Source organism: Camarhynchus parvulus, unplaced genomic scaffold (genome assembly GCF_901933205.1).
Source record: "Camarhynchus parvulus unplaced genomic scaffold, STF_HiC, whole genome shotgun sequence".
Taxonomy (NCBI): domain Eukaryota; kingdom Metazoa; phylum Chordata; class Aves; order Passeriformes; family Thraupidae; genus Camarhynchus; species Camarhynchus parvulus.
This window is the reverse complement of record NW_022148938.1, coordinates 1,924-12,556: the sequence shown is the minus strand read 5'-3', so window position 1 is coordinate 12,556 and position 10,633 is coordinate 1,924. Positions and strand designations below refer to the sequence as shown.

The 10,633-nt window shown below is 42.9% G+C and overlaps 1 long non-coding RNA gene across 1 annotated transcript; it reads right to left on the bottom strand.

Annotated features, from left to right (window-relative positions):
• Positions 1-1,908: 1,908 nt before the first annotated feature.
• LOC115917179 lies at positions 1,909-6,526 on the bottom strand. Its single transcript, XR_004061682.1, has 4 exons — positions 6,472-6,526; positions 4,849-4,902; positions 2,150-2,203; positions 1,909-2,030 (listed from the first exon to the last, which is right to left on the bottom strand). It is a non-coding gene; the product is annotated as an uncharacterized LOC115917179 (long non-coding RNA).
• Between the last annotated feature and the right edge of the window lie 4,107 nt (positions 6,527-10,633).

Sequence of the window (10,633 nt, the reverse complement as noted above, 5' to 3'; positions counted from 1 at the left end):
GCGTTGGGGGGATTTGGGGGTCTCTGGGGGCATTTTGGGGAGTTTGGGGGGTTTGGGGGTCATTTTGGGGATTTTTGGGGGATTTGGGGGTTTGGGGATTTTGGGGGCATTTGGGGGGATTTGGGGGTTTTGGGGCGTTTTGGGGGGATTTGGGGATTTGGGGCATTTGGGGATTTTTGGGGGCATTTTGGGGGATTTGGGGGGTTTTAGGGGGTCCTGGGGGCATTTGGGGGGATTTGGGGGTTTGGGAGGGAATTTGGGAAGTCAGGGGATTTGGGGGGTCCTGGGGGGAATTTTGGGGGATTTGGGGGGTCCTGGGGGAGATTTGGGGGGTTCCAGGGGGAATTTAGGGGGGCTTGAGGGGGATTTGGGGGAAATTTGGGGGGAATTTGGGGGGTCCTGGAGCAATTTTGGGGGATTTGGGGGTCCTGGGGATTTTGGGGGGGATTTGGGGCATTTGGGGGCATTTTGGGAAGATTTTGGGGGGATTCGAGGGGTCCTGGGGGGATTTTGGGGGGAATTGGGGGCATTTTGGGGAAGATTTTAGGGGGATTTTGGAGATTTTGGGGTGATTTTGGGGGGGATTTTAAGGAGGGGGTTTAGGAGATTTTGGGGCGATTTTGGAGATTTTGGGGAGATTTGGGGGGTCCTGGGGGGATTTTGGGGCGATTTTGGGCATTTTGGGACGATTTTAGGGGGATTTTGGGGGATTTTAAGGAGGGGTTTAGGAGATTTTGGGGCGATTTTGGAGATTTTGGGCATTTTGGGGCATTTTGAGATTTTGGGGGAGACCTGGGGGGATTTGGGGGGTCCTGGGGGGGATTTTGGGGAGGATTTGGGGCATTTTGGGGCAGATTTGGGGGGATTTTGAGGAGGTTTGTGGGATTTGGGGGATTTTAGGAAGATTTTGGGGGCATTTGAGGGGGATTTTGGGGGAGATTGGGGGGATTTGGGGCAGAATTTGGGGCAATTTGGGGGAAATTTTGGGGGGATTTGGGGCAGAATTTGGGGGGGATTTGGGGGGATTTGGGGAAGATTTGGAGCATTTGGGGGAATTTTGGGTGATTTGGGGAGAATTTGGGGGGATTTGGGCGAGAATTGGGGGATATTTGTAGGGATTTTCGGGAGATTTGGGGCGGATTTGGGGAATTTTGGGGGATTTGGAGCATTTTTGGGGAATTTTGGGGTGATTTGGGGCATTTTGGGGGGGATTTCAGGCAACATTGGGGCGATTTTTGGGGGATTTTGGAGGAGATTTGGAGGAATTTTTGGGGGTCCTGGGGGTTTGGGGAATTTTGGGGGGAATTTGGGGAATTTTGGGGTGGAAATTTGGGGAATTTTGGGGGGAAATTTGGGGCGAATTTGATAATTTTGGCGGAAATTTTTGGGGGATAATTTTTTGGGGGATAATTTTGGGGGCGGATTTTTGGGGCGAATTTTGGGGTGAATTTTTGGAATTTTCGGGAATTTTTGGGGCATTCAGGGCGGGGGAACCCCAAACTGGGGGGATTTTTTGGATTTTTGGGGATTTTAGGGGGATTTTAGGGGAATTTGGGAGAATTTTTGGATTTTGGGGAGATTTGGGGAATTTTGGGGGGATTTGGGGGGATTTTGAGGAGCTTTCCTTGATTTGGGGAAGATTTGGGAATTTTGGGGAATTTTGGGGAGATTTAGGGAAGATTTGGAGCATTTTGGGGAAGATTTGGGGAATTTTGGGTGATTTGGGGATTTGAGGATATTTGGGGGGGTTTGGGGAGAATTTGGGGATTTTTGGGGTGAATTTTTGGGGAGAATTTGGGATTTTTGGGGTGAATTTGTGGGGAGAATTTGGGATTTTTTGGGGCGGGTTTTGGGGCTCTCAGGGGGATTTTGGGGCAGTTTGGGGCATCCAGATTTTGGGATCATTTGGGGTCCTGGGTTGGTTTAAAAACCCCAAAATTTGGGGATTTTTTGGTTTTTTTGGGGAGGGGTCTCACCCGGTGCCCTTTATCCCCCAGCAGCCCCGGGAGTCCATCGAAGCCTCGATCGCCCTAAAAAAAAAAAACCCCCAAAAAATTTTGGGGAGTCAGAAAGACCCCAAAATATTTTGGGGACCCCCCCCTGGAGAATTTGGGGACCCCCCAAAAAAATAAAATAAAATTTGTTTTACCTTGAGGCCGGGGAGCCCCGGGAGCCCCCGGGCGCCGTCGGCTCCTGGGCGGCCCTGGGCGGGAAGGAAAGGGTTAAAACCGCCCCCAAAATGTCCCAAATTTGGCCCAAAATCCTCCCAAAAATCCCCCAAATCCACCCCCAAAAATCGCCCCCAAAATGCCCCAAATGCCCCCAAATTCCCCCAAAATCCTCCCCCAAAAATCCCCAAAAAATGCCCCAAAAATTCAGCCCAAAATGCTCCCAAAAATCCCCAAAATTGCCCCAAAAATTCCCCCAATTCCACCCCAAAATGCCCCAAATTCGGCCCAAAATCCTCCCAAAAATCCCCCCAATCCACCCCAAAAATCTCCCCCCAAAATGCCCCAAAACCACCCCAAAAAATCCTCCCCCAAAAAATGCCCCAAATTCACCCCAAAATCTGCCCAAAAATGCCCTCCAAATCCAGCCCAAAATGCCCCCAAAAATCCCCAAAATCCCCCAAAAATCCCCCAAAAATCCACCCCAAAAATCCCCCAAATCAAAAAAATCCTCCCAAAAATCCCCCAAATCCACCCCAAAATCTCCCCAAATTCAGCCCAAAATCCTCCCAAAAATCCCCAAAATCCACCCCAAAAAATCTCCTCCAAAAAATCACCCAAATCCACCCCCAAAAATCAGCCCCCAAAATGTCCCAAATTTGGCCCAAAATCCTCCCAAAAATCACCCAAATCCACCTCCAAAAATCACCTCCAAAATGCCCCAAATTCAGCCCAAAATGCTCCCATAAAATCCCCAAAATTGCCCCCAAAAATTCCCCCAATTCCACCCCAAAATGCCCCAAATTCAGCCCAAAATCCTCCCAAAAATCCCCCAAATCCACCCCCAAAATCTCCCCAAAAATCACCCAAAACCAGCCCCAAAAATCAGCCCCAAAATGCCCCAAATTCACCCCAAAATCTGCCCAAAAATCTCCCCAAATCCACCCCAAAAATCTCCCCCAAATTCAGCCCAAAATCCTCCGATAAAATCCCCAAAATCCACCCCAAAAATCTCCTCAAAAATCACCCAAAACCACCCCCAAAAATCAGCCCCAAAATGCCCCAAATTCAGCCCAAAATCCTCCCAAAAATCACCCAAATCCAGCCCAAAAATCAGCCCCAAAATGCCCCAAATTCAGCCCAAAATGCTCCCAAAAATCCCCAAAATTGCCCCAAAATCCCCCAAATCCACCCCCAAAATGCCCCCCCCAAAATCAGCCCCAAAAAATCCCCCAAATCCACCCCAAAAATCTCCCCAAAAATCACCCAAAATCACCCCCAAAAATCGCCCCCAAAATGCCCCAAATTCAGCCCAAAATCCTCCCAAAAATCCCCAAAATTCCCCAAAATCCACCCCCAAAATCTCCTCAAAAATCACCCAAAACCAGCCCCAAAAATCGCCCCCAAAATGCCCCAAATTCACCCCAAAATCCTCCCAAAAATCCCCCAAATCCACCCCAAAAAATCTCCCCCAAATTCAGCCCAAAATCCTCCCAAAAATCCCCCAAATCCACCCCAAAAATCTCCTCAAAAATCCCCCAAAAACCACCCCCAAAAATCAGCCCCCAAAATGCCCCAAATTCGGCCCAAAATGCTCCCAAAAATCACCCAAATCCAGCCCAAAAATCGCCCCCAAAATGTTCCAAATTCAGCCCAAAATCCTCCCAAAAATCATCCAAATCCACCCCAAAAATCTCCTCAAAAATCACCCAAAATCACCCCCAAAAATCAGCCCCAAAATGCCCCAAATTCAGCCCAAAATCCCCGAATTTCACCCAGAATCCCTGAATTTCACCCAAAAATCCCCAAATTTTGCCCCAAAATCCCCCAATTTCCCCCCAAAATCCCCGAATTTCCCCCAAAATATCCAAATTTTGCCCCAAATCCCCAAATTTTGCCCAAAATCCCCAAATTTCACCCAAACCCCCTGAATTTCACCCAAAAATCCTCAATTTTCCCCCAAAATCCCCACATTTCCCCCAAAAATCCCCAAATTTTGCCCCAAAATCCCCAAATTTCCCCCCAAAAATCCCCAAATTTTGCCCAAAATCCCCCAATTTTGCCCAAAATCCCCAATTTTGCCCCAAAATCCCCAAATTTTGCCCAAAATCCCCAAATTTTCCCCAAAATCCCCCAATTTCCCCCAAAATCCCCCAATTTTGCCCAAAATCCCCCAATTTCCCCCAAAAATCGCCAAATTTCACCCAAAATCCCCACAAATCCTCCCAAAAATCCCCCCATGTCGCCCCCAAATCCCCCAAATTTCCCCAAAATCCCCCCAAATTTCACCCAAATGGTCCAAAAGCACATAAAATCCCCAAAATTTTGCCCAAAAATCCCCCGAAATTTCCCCCAAAATCCCCCAAATTTTGCCCAAAATTCCCCGAATTTCCCCAAAATCCCCAAATTTCCCCAAAAATCCCCAAATTTTCCCCCAAAATCCCCAAATTTCCCCCCAAAATCCCCAAATTTCACCCTTAACCCCTCCCAAACCTCCCAAAATTCCCAAAAATCCCCAAATTTCACCCAAAAATCCCCAAATTTCCCCCCAAAACCCCGAATTTTGGCCCAAAATCCCTGAATTTTCCCCAAAATCCCCGAATTTCCCCCAAAATCCCCCAATTTTGCCCCAAAATCCCCCAATTTTGCCCCAAATCGCCGAATTTTGCCCCAATCTCACCCTCAGGCCGGGTTTTCCTGGGGGTCCCATCAGCCCTGGGGGTCCCCTGGGGCCCTGGGGGGAAAATTGGGGAAAATTTGGGGGAATTTGGGAAAATTTGGGGGAATTTGGGAAAAATTTGGGGAATTTGGGGGAAATTGTGGGGAAGTTTGGGAAATTTGGGGGAAATTGTGGGAAAATTTGGGGGAATTTTGGGGGAATTTGGGGGAAATTGTGGGGAAATTGTGGGGAATTTTGGAAAATTTGGGGGAATTTGGGAAATTTGGGGGAAATTTTTGGGATTTTGGGGGGACGTTTGGGAAATTTGGGAGAATTTTTGGGGGATTTTTGGGGAATTTTGGGAAAATATGGGGAAATTTGGGGGGTAATTTTGGGAAATTTTAAATTTCCCCAAAAAATTTTGGGATATTTGGGAAAATTTTAGGGAATTAGGGAAAAATTCACCCTCAATGTTGGGATTTTTGGGGGTCCCATCAGCCCTTTGGGGATATTTGGGGCCCTGGGGAAATTTTGGGGGAAAATTTAGGGAATTTGGGGAGATTTTTGGGAAAATTTGGGGGACTTTGGGGGAAATTTTGGGGATTTTGGAGGGAATTTGTGGAAATTTTGGGGATATTTGGGGAAATTTTAGGGAATTTGGGGGAAATTGTGGGGAAGTTTGGGAAATTTGGGGGAATTTTGGGAAAACTTTGGGAAATTTTGGAAAAATTTGGGGGAAATTGTAGGGAAGTTTGGGAAATTTGGGGGGGATTTTTGGGGAATTTTGGGAAAATGTGAATTTGGGGGAAATTGTGGGGAAGTTTGGGAAATTTGGGGGAATTTTGGGAAAACTTTGGGAAATTTTGGAAAAATTTGGGGGAAATTGTGGGGAAGTTTGGGAAATTTTGGGGAATTTTGGGAAAATTTGGGGGAATTTGTGGGGAAATTTGGGGAAATTTGGGGAAAATTTTGGGATTTTGGGGGGAAGTTGTGGAAATTTTGGGGATATTTGGGAAAATTTGGGGAATTTGGGAAATTTTGGGGGTATTTCAGGGAAATTTTGGGGAATTTTGGGAAAACTTTGGGAAATTTTGGGAAAATTGATGGGAATTTGGGGGATTTGGGGAACTTTTTGGGGAATTTTTGGAAAAATTGGGGGAATTTGGGAAATTTGGGGGAAAATTTTGGGATTTTGGGGGGGAATTTGTGGAAATTTTGGGGATATTTGGGAAAATTTTAGGGAATGTGGGGAAATTGGGGGAATTCGGGGGAACTTTTGGGGAAAATTGGGGAAAATTTGGGGGAATTTTGGGGAAAACGTTGGGGAATTTTGGTAAATTTTGGGGGATTTGGGGAAATTTGGGGGAAATTTGGGAAAATGTTGGGGGATTTTGGTAAATTTGGGGGGAGATTGGGGGCATTTTGGAGAATTTTGGGGCATCAGGGAAATGTTGGGAAATTTGGGGAAAAATTTGGAGAATGTTGGGAAATTTGGGGAAAATTGGGGAAAATTTGGGGAAATTTGGGGAAAAATTTGGAGAATGTTGGGAAATTTGGGGGGAAGGGGGGGATTTGGGGTGGGGGAGGGGCCCGGGGAGGTTTTGGGGTCCCCGAATTTCCCCTCCCCAAATTCGGGGCTCTCACCTGGGGCCCGAAGTCGCCGCTCTCGCCCTTGAGGCCGGAGCTGCCGGGCTGGCCCTGCAAGGACAGCCCCAAAATCGGCCAAAATTCACCCAAAATCGCACCCGGAAATGGCACCAAAATCATCGCCAAATCGCCCCAAAAATGGCACCAAAATTGCACCAAAATCACCCCAAAAATGGCACCAAAATGGCACAAAAATTATCCCAAAATCGCCCCAAAAATGACGTAAAAATTAGACCAAAATCACCCCAAAAATGGCACCAAAATTGCACAAAAATGACACCAATATCACCCCAAAAATGGCACAAAAATTACACCAAAATCACCCCAAAAATGGCATCAAAAATGACACAAAAATGACCCAAACATGGCACCAAAATGGTACCAAAATTATTCCAAAATCGCCCCAAAAATTAAACCAAAATGACACAAAAATTAGACCAAAATCACCCCAAAATGACACAAATTGCACCAAAATCACCCCAAAAATGGCACCAAAATTAGACCAAAATCACCCCAAAAATGGCACCAAAATTGCACAAAAATGATACCAAAATCACCCCAAAAATTGCACAAAAATCACCCCAAAAATGGCACCAAAATGATACCAAAATCGCCCCAAAAATGACGCAAAAATTATACCAAAATCACCCCAAAAATGGCACCAAAATGACAGAAAAATTATACCAAAATCGTCTCCAAATTACCCCAAAAATCGTGCCAAAATTACACAAAAATGATACCAAAATCGCCCCAAAAATGGCACAAAAATGACACAAAAATTAGACCAAAATCACCCCAAAAGTGGCACCAAAATTACACAAAAATTAGACCAAAATCACCCCAAAAATGGCACTAAAATCACCCCAAAAATGGCACAAAAATGGCACCAAAATTATCCCCAAATCACCCCAAAAATGGCACCAAAATGACACAAAAATGACCCAAAAATGGCACCAAAATGATACCAAAATTGCCCCAAAAATTGCACAAAAATTATACCAAAAACACCCTAAAAATGGCACCAAAATGGCACAAAAATTCCCCCAAAATCACCCCAAAAATGGCACCAAAATTGCACCAAAATTATACCAAAATTGCCCCAAAATAACGCAAAAATTACACCAAAATCGCCCCAAAAATTACACAAAAATTATACCAAAATCACCCCAAAAATGACACAAAAATGACACAAAAATAATCCCAAAATCGCTCCAAAAATGGCACCAAAATGACCCAAAAATGACCCAAAAATGGCACCAAAATGATACCAAAATCACCCCAAAATGGCACCAAAATTACAGAAAAATTAGACCAAAATCACCCCAAAAATGACACAAAAATTATACCAAAATCACCCCAAAAATGGCACCAAAATGGCACCAAAATTCCCCCAAAATCACCCCAAAAATGGCACCAAAATGATACCAAAATCGCCCCAAAATAACGCAAAAATTAGACCAAAATCACCCCAAAAATGGCACCAAAATGACAGAAAAATTATACCAAAATCGTCTCCAAATTACCCCAAAAATCGTGCCAAAATTACACAAAATTTATACCAAAATCACCCCAAAAATGGCACCAAAATTGCACAAAAATGACACCAATATCACCCCAAAAATGGCACAAAAATTATACCAAAATCACCCCAAAAATGGCACCAAAATGGCACAAAAATGACCCAAAAATGGCACCAAAATGACATAAAAATTAGACCAAAATCACCCCAAAAATGGCACCAAAATGACACAAAAATGACCCAAAAATGGCACCAAAATGACATAAAAATTAGACCAAAATCGCCCCAAAAATGACGCAAAAATGACACCAATATCACCCCAAAAATGGCACAAAAATTACACCAAAATCACCCCAAAAATGGCACCAAAATGACATAAAAATTATACCAAAATCACCCCAAAAATGACACAAAAATTAGACCAAAATCACCCCAAAAATGACACAAAAATGATCCCAAAATCGCTCCAAAAATGGCACAAAAATGACACAAAAATGACCCAAAAATGGCACCAAAATGATACCAAAATCACCCCAAAATGGCACCAAAATTACAGAAAAATTAGACCAAAATCACCCCAAAAATGACACAAAAAATAGACCAAAATGACACAAAAATTTGACCAAAATCACCCCAAAAATGACACAAAAATTATACCAAAATCGCCCCAAAAATTGCACAAAAATTATACCAAAATCACCCCAAAAATGGCACCAAAATGACACAAAAATTATACCAAAATCGTCTCCAAATTACCCCAAAAATCGTGCCAAAATTACACAAAAATAATACCAAAATCGCCCCAAAAATGGCACCAAAATTGCACAAAAATGATCCCAAAATCACCCAAAAATGGCACCAAAATTACACAAAAATTAGACCAAAATCACCCCAAAAATGGCACCAAAATCACCCCATAAATGGCACAAAAATGGCACCAAAATTATCCCCAAATCACCCCAAAAATGGCACCAAAATGACACAAAAATGACCCAAAAATGGCACCAAAGTGATACCAAAATTGCCCCAAAAATTGCACAAAAATTATACCAAAAACACCCTAAAAATGGCACCAAAATGGCACAAAAATGATACCAAAATTGCCCCAAAAATTGCACCAAAATGGCACCAAAATTCCCCCAAAATCACCCCAAAAATGGCACCAAAATTGCACCAAAATTATACCAAAATTGCCCCAAAATAACGCAAAAATTACACCAAAATCGCCCCAAAAATTGCACAAAAATTATACCAAAATCGTCTCCAAATTACCCCAAAAATCATGCCAAAATTACACAAAAATTATACCAAAATCACCCCAAAAATGACACAAAAATGACACAAAAATAATCCCAAAATCGCTCCAAAAATGGCACCAAAATGGCACCAAAATTCCCCCAAAATCACCCCAAAAATGGCACCAAAATTGCACCAAAATGATCCCAAAATCGCCCCAAAATAACGCAAAAATTAGACCAAAATCACCCCAAAAATTGCACAAAAATTATCCCAAAATCACCCCAAAAATGGCACCAAAATTGCACAAAAATGATACCAAAATCGCCCCAAAAATGGCACCAAAATGACACAAAAATGGCATCAAAAATGACACAAAAATGACCCAAACATGGCACCAAAATGGTACCAAAATTATTCCAAAATCGCCCCAAAAATTAAACCAAAATGACACAAAAATTAGACCAAAATCACCCCAACATGACACAAAAATTGCACCAAAATTATACCAAAATCACCCCAAAAATGGCACCAAAATCGCCCCAAAAATGGCACCAAAATGGCACAAAAATGATACCAAAATCAACCCAAAAGTGGCACCAAAATGACACCAAAATTAGACCAAAATCGCCCCAAAAATGGCACCAAAATTGCACAAAACTCACCCCAAAAATGGTACAAAAATGATACCAAAATCGCCCCAAAAATGACGCAAAAATTATACCAAAATCACCCCAAAAATGGCACCAAAATGACAGAAAAATTATACCAAAATCATCTCCAAATTACCCCAAAAATCGTGCCAAAATTACACAAAAATGATACCAAAATCACCCAAAAAATGGCACCAAAATTACACAAAAATTAGACCAAAATCACCCCAAAAATGGCACCAAAATCACCCCAAAAATGGCACCAAAATGGCACAAAAATTATCCCCAAATCACCCCAAAAATGGCACCAAAATGACACAAAAATGACCCAAAAATGGCACTAAAATGACACAAAAATGACCCAAAATGGCACCAAAATTACAGAAAAATTAGACCAAAATCACCGCAAAAATGACACCAAAATGACACAAAAATCACCCCAAAAATGGCACAAAAATTATACCAAAATCGCCCCAAAAATTGCACAAAAATTATACCAAAAACACCCCAAAAATGGCACCAAAATGACACAAAAATGACCCAAAATGGCACCAAAATTACAGAAAAATTAGACCAAAATCACCCCAAAAATGGCACCAAAATGACACCAAAATCGCCCCAAAAATGGCACCAAAATGACAGAAAAATTAGACCAAAATCACCCCAAAAGTGGCACAAAAATGACACCGAAATGACACAAAAATGACCCAAAAATGGCACCAAAATTACCCCAAAAATGACACCAAAATTA